At 39.4% G+C, this 9,312-nt stretch overlaps 1 long non-coding RNA gene across 1 annotated transcript in view; it reads left to right on the top strand.

Moving 5' to 3' along the window:
• Positions 1–1,954, top strand: part of LOC138024472 (uncharacterized) — a 15,420-nt gene extending 13,466 nt beyond the window's left edge. The window contains exon 6 of the long non-coding RNA XR_011127015.1: positions 1,201–1,954. This is a non-coding gene — a long non-coding RNA (uncharacterized lncRNA). The remainder of the gene's footprint in view (positions 1–1,200) is intronic.
• Positions 1,955–9,312: the final 7,358 nt, after the last annotated feature.

The raw sequence follows: 9,312 nt of genomic DNA, 5'->3' as shown, positions 1-9,312 counted from the left end.
CTCACCACATGAATAGATGAGCCCGGCTTTTGATGAATCGCGTAAAAAGTAATGACTGACTTACCGCATTATTGCTTTGCTTTCCCATTAACTTTTATCTGCTTTCGATTTTGCAAACAAAGCACACATCCAATTCTTCTACCATAGATGTAGCCATTCCTAAAAGAGGCTCCTTAATTACCGTTTCACCGGGGTAGGGCACGATGATGTAGATCACAAACAGCGTATTTAAAAGCGCGTTTGAAAGTTTTTCATTTGGCCAGCAAAAGCATTTCTTCGAAATTAAAGCAATTGCGCCGACGCCCCACATGGATGAAGAGACGAGCCTCGTAGAAAAAATAAAAGTTAAGAAATAAAGATTCGCTTACCTATTTATTATTTTTTTCTTGTGCTTCCTTGCTAAAGTTTGGTTGCTTTCGATGTCGCGAAAGGACTACACACAAGCCCATTGTATAACAAAAGGAGACTTTTGTGTGATTGGTTGATGATTTGGCTTATACCCATTGTATCCAGGGCTTTTTACACGCGCGCGCAAAATAGCAAACAAAATGGCCGTCGAAGATGTCTTGTTTGATTACCAGCAACGTGTACACCTTTTCTTTTTTCCGAACTGCGGTATTTCAGTGGTATAAGAGGCTTAAAGGGGCAGCTTCAAAATGGCAGGGTATTCTGCAGTTACTCCTCAGTCTGAGAACACAGTAAAAGCGACACGTCAATAGCGACGCAAATGGCCTGATTTGTGTTCATGTTTACTACAGAGTAAAACGCTGGAATGGTGAAATCCGATCTACTGCTTAAATCAGGATTTTGAAATGTTCTTACAACTATGGACCCAAAAGAGTTTCCAATTTTTGTCACTACCGTTCGCGGTTTCAAATTTTGCAAAATTTGGTCCGGACCAAAATACGGGATACTGTCTTCTGGGAATTCAGTCTGACAAGGCAGTAATTTGAGAAGGTGAAATAGTATGTGTGTTGGGACGTCCGTTTCAGCTTTTCCGATTGCCTTCCCCGGGAAAATAAAATGATGCCTCATGCCTGTTGTACATGAGCTTCGTGACAAGCACGTTGCTGGCTAATTCCCATATCTGATCACGACGACACTAAAGTTATTTTTAAAGGTGGTCTGCCACAGGCATCCCACGTGAAAAGGTCATTCGCATCATCTACCTTTACTAACTATGTTTGAATTTGTTTGCAGTGGCGTCGCACTTCAACATCGAGACATCCTCGATTCATCGCTTAAGTGTACAACATTGTTTCCTGTCAACAACACACGTTTAGTCAACCGGTCTGTTTTGCCTTAATTAAGAACCACGTATATTTCTTCTTAAAGTAGGAGGCATATTCCATGTCTAACCATTTGTTTCGCCTCTAGATCAAAGAACGAGTCATAGCTTAACATTCGCAGCGCATTTGTTTTTCCTCGTGGCATATTCCATGATTTTCGCGCTTGATTCGCATCCTAGCTTATTTGTTTCGCTTCAGGGATTAAAGAACGAGGTATATTCCATGTGTTGCGCTCTTTATTCGCGTCGCAGCTTGTTCGTCTCACTTTATGGTTTAAGGGACGAAGTATAGTCCATGTGTTACGCGATTGATTCGCGACTTAACGCTTTTATTTGGGACTCATGGATTAAAGAACGAGGTATATTGATTCCATGTGTTGCGCGCTTGTTTCGCGCTGTAGCGCTTTCTTTCTAGGAAGCTTAAGATCTACGACAATGCTTGAACACGCACATTTGCTGAAGTGGCTTAAGTGCTTTCAAATCCTGTTACACTATTTGAAAGTGATAATAAAGCATGATTCCTTTTCACGTTTGTTATTAAAACATGAAATGAACAGGATTATGTGATCAACTGATATCTTAAGCAGGATATCTCTCAGTTTTCTCTTAAGCAGGACATGTGCAAATTGCAGAAGTAAAGCAACCCATGAAGACGGTTATTTTAATTCCAGAGTTTTGAAGCAAGCAACCGTGGACAATTTTCCTGTCGGTGTACGTTGGATCAGTAGCTTGATCTGATCGGCGTAGTTACAAGTTGAGAAACTAAATATTTTAAGCAAGAGCCGATACAACGTAGATTTGAGTTAAGTGGTGTACTAAAATCAAATCTACGTTGTATCGGCTCTTGCTTTAAATATTTAGTTCTTTTAATGACTTCACAAGCTAGGAGGAGTTATCAAATCTAATAATTATCTTTTTCCACGCGAGACAAATGAGCTAGTAGAGGCATGTTTGCACACTGGAGTCGAGTAAACTAACCATGAGGCCACCGCGCCTCCCTTATTAAATTAAAGTTTCATGATGAATTGGAAATAAATGTACCATTCATTTCCCGGCCTGGAAATTTTTCCTCAGCGTTTTTGTCGCGGTAAGATCTTAAGTAAGTAATGCTTGAAGTGATGCGTGACATATTACAGTCGCGTTACCTGTAAAAGTTGCGCACAAACAACTAGCGCGAACGTCCTTAAAGTGCCACTATGACGAAAATCGCATCTTTTCTATCGAAGCCATTTTAAGACATGAAATATGCAAATTATCGAAGTGATGACGTCATTCACTCAATCAAATTTTGATCAAATGTGGTGAAAAAGGATATCTCAGCCACTTTGCATCAAAAATATTTGATTCTTTCCAGTAAGATTCTACTAAATGTGCTCCACAATTTGAGCTTAACAGTTTCGTTACCATGGAAACATACTTGGTTCCAGACCTCTCCAATATTAAAGGCATTTCTGGCCACCTTTGGCGTTCTATTTTCATATTTGCAAATGGTGCCTCATATACATGATGCAACAAGCATATAAATATATTAGCTTGAGTTTGTGGCCCTGTTTAACGTTTTTCTAGCTGAAAAGAAATTACACATTGGAATCAAGTGTGTGGTGACTGGAAAAGAGTGAGTTGCCATGGGAACACAATGTTTTATAGCCGTAGGAGTGTTTTCTGTAGAACTATAAGCCTACCAAGTTTCAATGGTCTGCGTTGCAAATTGGCGAAGATAGCTCAATTTATATACTTGATGTAAGTATTGGGTTGAGTGTATGACATCATCAGTCATCTCATTTGCATACTTTACACATTTTTCAAACTTAAGGACGTTCGCGCCCAAAACGTTCCCACGTACAGATTTTTTTTAAACTTGCCACGCAGAAAGGTAATGATCTACTTTTGCCGAAAAGACAAAAAAAATGGGGGGTCACCGTGCTCGTTTTCGAGATCATGAGGTGCATTTTTAGAAGATCGCGTTACTTTAAGACGATCTTAGCTTACAACCGTCAGCAATAAAAAAGCTACATGAGTAAAATTTAGATTAGGTAAACGTACTCAGTTCAACATAACTAATATAACTAAATTAACCTTTAATTTGCAACTGATGTCTTTTTCCGAGGTGAAATAGACCTTGAAAAACGATACATATTAGTCTAAGAAAGAAAACTTCGGTCGCACGAGAGCATAAAAGGCCAAATATTTGTAACTTCTCACGTACAGATTTTTTTTTGTTTTTTGTTAAAATGGACAAAATCAAGAAAGGAAGTGATCTACGGAAAGAAAAATGGGGGTCACCGAGCATTCAAGAGAGTAAAATGGCTGCGAAGTTCTCAAAGCGATTGTCTATTCGCACTGTCACGCCATTGCGTGACATTTCTGAGAAGACCTGGGTCCACAGCTCTCCTATGATGCCACATACTTTCATTTTCCATTCTTGTGGAAACTTTTTGCGCCTTTAGCATCGTGTTTACCTGCGTGGTCTACGATGCATGACGTGTGCGTGACATGTGCGAAAAGATGCGCAGTAGCAATGGGCGCGAACGTCCTTAAATATCCCAGGAACTAATGCAGGTACAAGTGCAAACGGTAAACGGTATTTTCATTCTTTCATAGCATTCTTTGTGATACGCCTAAAAAACAAAGAGGTAAAAATTTGATCATACTGGCACTTTAAAATGTCACTAGTTACCTACAGTGTCAGTTTATCGCTGAGAATGTCCAGGGACCCATCAAGGGGCTGTCGTGAGGTTCACTTGACAGTCCTTTAGATTGAAAGTCTTTCTCTCTCTCTCTCTCTCTCTCTCTCTCTCTCTCTCTCTCTCTCTCTCTCTCTCTCTCTGTCTTAGGTACATCTTATAATGGGTATAATGGGACACCCCCTTCTTGTGATCCTGGATTCGCGTTTGTTGTCTTAATTAGAAATAAGTTAAAATGTCATGTGACCAGATGGGTAAATTGCTTATGGGTTTGGTACTAATTACTGTTAGTTCTTTGTTATAATTTTGATGGCACAATAAATCATGTTCTATTGATATTAAATCAGTCCCAAAAAGAAATTAGTATCACTGTTGAGGTACAGTGAATCTATAAGTCAGTTTGCTTCCAATAGATACAACTCCCCATGCCTTTCATTAGAAATGTAAATGTTAACCCCCCTTCCTTAGGCCATGAGTTAACATGTTCCCCCTCTCTTTTTTCACTACCCCCCCACCCCCACTCTTCCTGATAATTATTGCATCGTCCCTTAGAACTGTTTGCGCATGAGAGAGAAAATCGGTATGTTATTACGACTAGGAAGGATTCCTTGTTCATGGTGTATTTTGCATAGCGACGTAAAAGAACTGCGTACAAGATTTGACGATTTGTCCTTCAGAATCACGAGCCAACTTCTTGGACAGCCCGTGGGAACTAATGTAAGGGACAGTGAGGAAGAAGGGAAGGAAAGGGAGAGAAGGTAAGTAGTGGAAGGAGAACTGAAGACAAGGTAGGGATGGAGGGGGAATTTAATCCACTCTCTCTTTTTTCATTGTTCTTTTTTGCCCCCCCCCCCCCCCAAAAAAAAAAAAAAAATCTAGGCCTCATTTCCTTTATTTGCTACATCCCCCAAAAAAGGAAAATCGTTCATAATAATCTAAGTTGAGGAAATTCAACCTAGGTTAAATTAAAACCAACCTAAACCTAAACCAGGAGCCATTGCACGAAAATAGGTAAGTTGCATGCTCCGGGTGATGGGCTCCTGCCTAAACTTAACCTGTAAAATTTACGCTCAGGTTTTCTTGCTGATTGTTTAAGTTAATTTCAAGTGCGGTAGCAAGGTTTTAGGCCTAGCGGGATAATTTCCTGAATCTCTAGGATGACACTCCTTCGCTTTGAGTAGCAAAATAGTTTCACTCCTACGTTATAACCCTAAAAGACAGCCCTACTACTCTTTCTACGAAACATAAGCCAGCATTACAGAAGCTTTATTACACACAACGGAACCCACGCTTTATAAAACTGATTACTTACAAAATCAAACAAGCAGGCAACAGTTCATCAAAAAAAAAATCAATAAACTGCCGTTAAAACGACGACGGCGATGTCAACAAGAACGTCATCTCAAAATATAAATTCGCGTTATTGTAATCAGTTCGTGACTATTTTAACCTTATTAATGAGACAAGGGTAAAGTAAAGTAAAGTAACCATATTTAACGTCAATAACTCGTAACAGTAATTCAACTGACCAACCTGAGGTCGACGGTGCGCTCTCCATCAGTGCTCCGTTTTACGGGTATTTAAAGCTACTTAGCTACACAGAAAGGAAAGAGGTCTAAACAAGGATGCGAGATCGGGGAATCGAACTCAGGACTTCTTGCACCAAGGCCGTGCACTAACCGACTGTGCCGTCCTTGCTCCTTGGGTAATTCCTCAAGAATGACACTGATCAGAACGGCGCTTAGTTTTAGGGAAGAAATTAGAATTTATTCTCAAGTGCTGACGTTCTTGATAAAACCTCAAATTTGGCTATTTCACGTTGTTGTTTTTCAGACGACGGCAAAAAAATGGACAAACACGAAACATGCACGTGCAGAGCGTGCAAAACTATTGCTTTTGCACACTAAAAATACGCATTTTACGTTCTCGCTACCATCGCCGCTGTCGTTGCGTAAGTTCGCTATTGATGTACCGCTGCTATAAATTACAGTAGTTTCTCCATACAATTAACAGCTGAGCGGCTAGACGTTACGGTTAATACTTTCTACGCTGTTCTAACTTTTCCTATTTTCAGAGAAAGCGAATTAAATGAGTATCAATAATTTTCTTCCCTTGCAAAGGTGACTATCATTGCTTCTTTTTCAAACAAGTTTTGAGATGTAATCTGAAATGGCATCTAGTAAACCAATGATCCACTCTGTGACCGACTGGCTGACAAAAACCTAAAACACTGGTCTACTAACTTTCAACAATTCACTGCTTGTCTTGAGTTTCTACTCATAGTATTACATTTATCAGATCAGGCTCCAGTTGTTCTAAAGGTAGATAACGCTATCCACCGGATAAATCACTATCCGTTGGATAGCGCAATTGGTTTCGCTATTACTTATCCACTGGATAGTTATTTATCCGGAGGATAGCGCTATCCATCGTTTCAACAACTGGGGCCTGTTAAACAATTTTAAATTCCTTGAATATCTAGTTTTCCTGATAAAGAGTACGTTGCTATACTGATCACCTGCTAAGGTTGGTATCAATCACGAAAAAGTGTACAACAAGACCTGGGGGCTGTCAAAAATGTTTCGTCTGACAATTAGGGGTGTTCTGGGAGCTTTTAGCTATCATGGTTTCCTTACTTTAAATTGTTTATGCTGCCGTTTACAACTGCAATGGTATAATCAAGACCCGTGAGTTTCCAAGCATTCTTCGTGAACTCCTTCGAGGCAGCAGCTGTAGCAACACTTCCGGTTAGAGCAAAGGAGGAGACTGTCTTTCCAGTCTGCTTTGCCGTTTCACGAAGGAAGCCTTCAATACCTTCTTTGATTGCTTCATGAGAAAGATCCTCTGTTAAGGCTATTAAAATTTCACGGCCACCAGTGGAAATTATTTTTGTCGCAGAATAATTTACAACCTTCTTGGCAGTTAGCTTAGTACTCTCTTTCCACGCTTCTTCAACTGCTTCTTTGACTGCTCCTCTTGCAAATTCTTTAGAAATCTGCTGACCCACTTCTTTGGTTGCTTTTTTACCAGCTACATAAGCTGCCGCCTTTGCAGCTTGAATAGCAGCCTCTTTCCCTCCTTTTTCCACCATTCCTTTTGCCAACTTTTTGCCAAGTTCTTGACCAACCTTTCGTGCTGCTTCCTTCTCGGCCTCCTTCGCCATTTCTTTTGCAGTTTCCACGCCAGCTTTCTTTGCACTTTCTTTCATTGCATCTTTAACAACGCCGGAAGCTCCAAGCGTAAAAATGTCGCCAATTCCTGACACCACGTTAATTAGACCTCCGACTAAATCACCTTGGTAAAAATCATTTCCTGCTTGAGCGAAATCGACAATTGCCCTAGCCCCAGGTACTACAGCATTTAGTGCCATTTTTCCAGCAACGACTGATAGTATTTTTGCTCCAAAGTCTAACCAGTCCATTTTCAATGAGGGTATGGAAACAAAGACTGAAACTATCATAAGGAATTGGCAATTAATAGTAGGTCATCACCAGGTTTCAAATAATAATATTATTATTACTATCATTATTGTTATTATTGTTGTTATTATTATTACCATTGTTATTATTATTATAATTGTTATTATTATTATAATAATATTGTAAAACTTAGCTGCGATATCAATCTGCATCACAGCATGAAAATTACTTACGTCGTATTCTCCAAATAAATGGTTTACGTGAAGTGGTATCCTTTCTATTTTCCGACCACAAACTTCCAATCTTTCTTAACCTGTTTTATTACAGATGACTGACGATCACACTAAAGTTAACGTTCGTGTCGGCTTGTTGATCAGAAAAATGTGTTGCAATTAAATGCTGTAAGGTGGGTGATGCAACGCATCAATTCCGGCAATATCAATACGAGGTGAGTCATTAGGGTGTTACAGACCTCCAAACCGCAGTAGCAAATCACACAAAGTCGCGAAGTCTCGATCAATATCGAAAACCGCACACAAAATCGTAAACAATTGAATATCTACAGATCCCAAGAAAATGTGATAAATTGGTTAGATTGCGTCATGCGAACTAATCTAGCCTTTCACGGTTTCTGCACATGTCATGGACGTGAACTTCGCTTTTTTTTTTTTTTTTTTTTTTTTTTAATTTCTTTACATTTATTACATAAACACATTTCTTCCATAAACCTCGCCTCGCGAAGCACTTTTCTCAGCTCCTTCCTTACCGTGTGTGGTGGGTGGGCTTTATCTAATTAAAGTGCCAGTTTTCGACTTTCAGCAGATTAGAGCTGAAACCACTTTTTAACTGACAAGAAGACGCGTTCAGCCTGGCACTGACGTTGAATCAAATGTTGAATGATATGTTAAAACCGTTTGCCCACCTTATCAGTCAACATTGTTCAATATCGAACAGATGTTCAAGCAAATGTTGAAGCCCTTTGCCCAGGCCTCTAGCAAACTTCAATTGTTTAAATTAAATATGGTAGAAAAGTTTAAGGTGTTGATAAAATACTTCCTTAGTGGTCAATGTTCACTCACGACCCACGTTGACAGACATAAGAGGAAAATATAGATGAATCTAACTCTTTTCTCTGTGAGTAAAGGACTGATTAGTCAGAGCGTTCTCTTCTACATAACATTATAGGTTTTATATGTTTATTTACAAGATAACTAGACTATAGATGAGTACGGAATTAACTGATTAGATTGTAATGTTAGTGCTAAGTTTCTTCCCCATATGAACCATGTGAGCGTTAACCCTACTGATGGAAATTTAAGCGTAGGGCTAACGCTCACATGGTTCATATGGGGTAGAAACCTAGCACTTCACATTACACTCTAATCAGTTAATTCTGTTCAAATATAAGTGCTACACGGCCAACGCTTGAAAAAACGTAATCCTTCCTTATATATGAGTATATCGTGTTCTAGTATTCAACTATTACGCCATTTTACCATATTTGGTCAAGAGAACGCGCAAAATATGAGTTGGTAATACACTGTAGTGTCCCGGTTTGACCGGTGTAGAACACAGCTAATACGTATACAGACGGAACGGGAGTTTTCAAAGAAAGAAATTATTTTCAACAAGATGCAAAACCTGAGAATTTAGCATGACATCGCTTGTCACTCGTCATTGTGTTTATCCAATCAAGTAAAGATCTTTGGCTGGCTTTCTGTGTTGTTTACATCGTACGCATGCGTCCTGAAGGACAGATGATGCATTTTTTTTCCAAAACACTCTTACCAAATAAAATTAAAGCAAAATAACACCTTTTTTTGTAGTGGAATAGTAAATCTCTTATTCGATAGTTTAACATATAATACTTGCGGATATTTTGCGAGTTGCGCAGTATTTTTCCGAGCCCCGCCGATGCGAG

The sequence above is a fragment of the Montipora capricornis genome, chromosome 11 (assembly GCF_036669925.1).
Source record: "Montipora capricornis isolate CH-2021 chromosome 11, ASM3666992v2, whole genome shotgun sequence".
Classification (NCBI taxonomy): domain Eukaryota; kingdom Metazoa; phylum Cnidaria; class Anthozoa; order Scleractinia; family Acroporidae; genus Montipora; species Montipora capricornis.
Note: the sequence above shows the minus strand (reverse complement) of the source record. Positions and strands in the feature narration are given on the sequence as shown.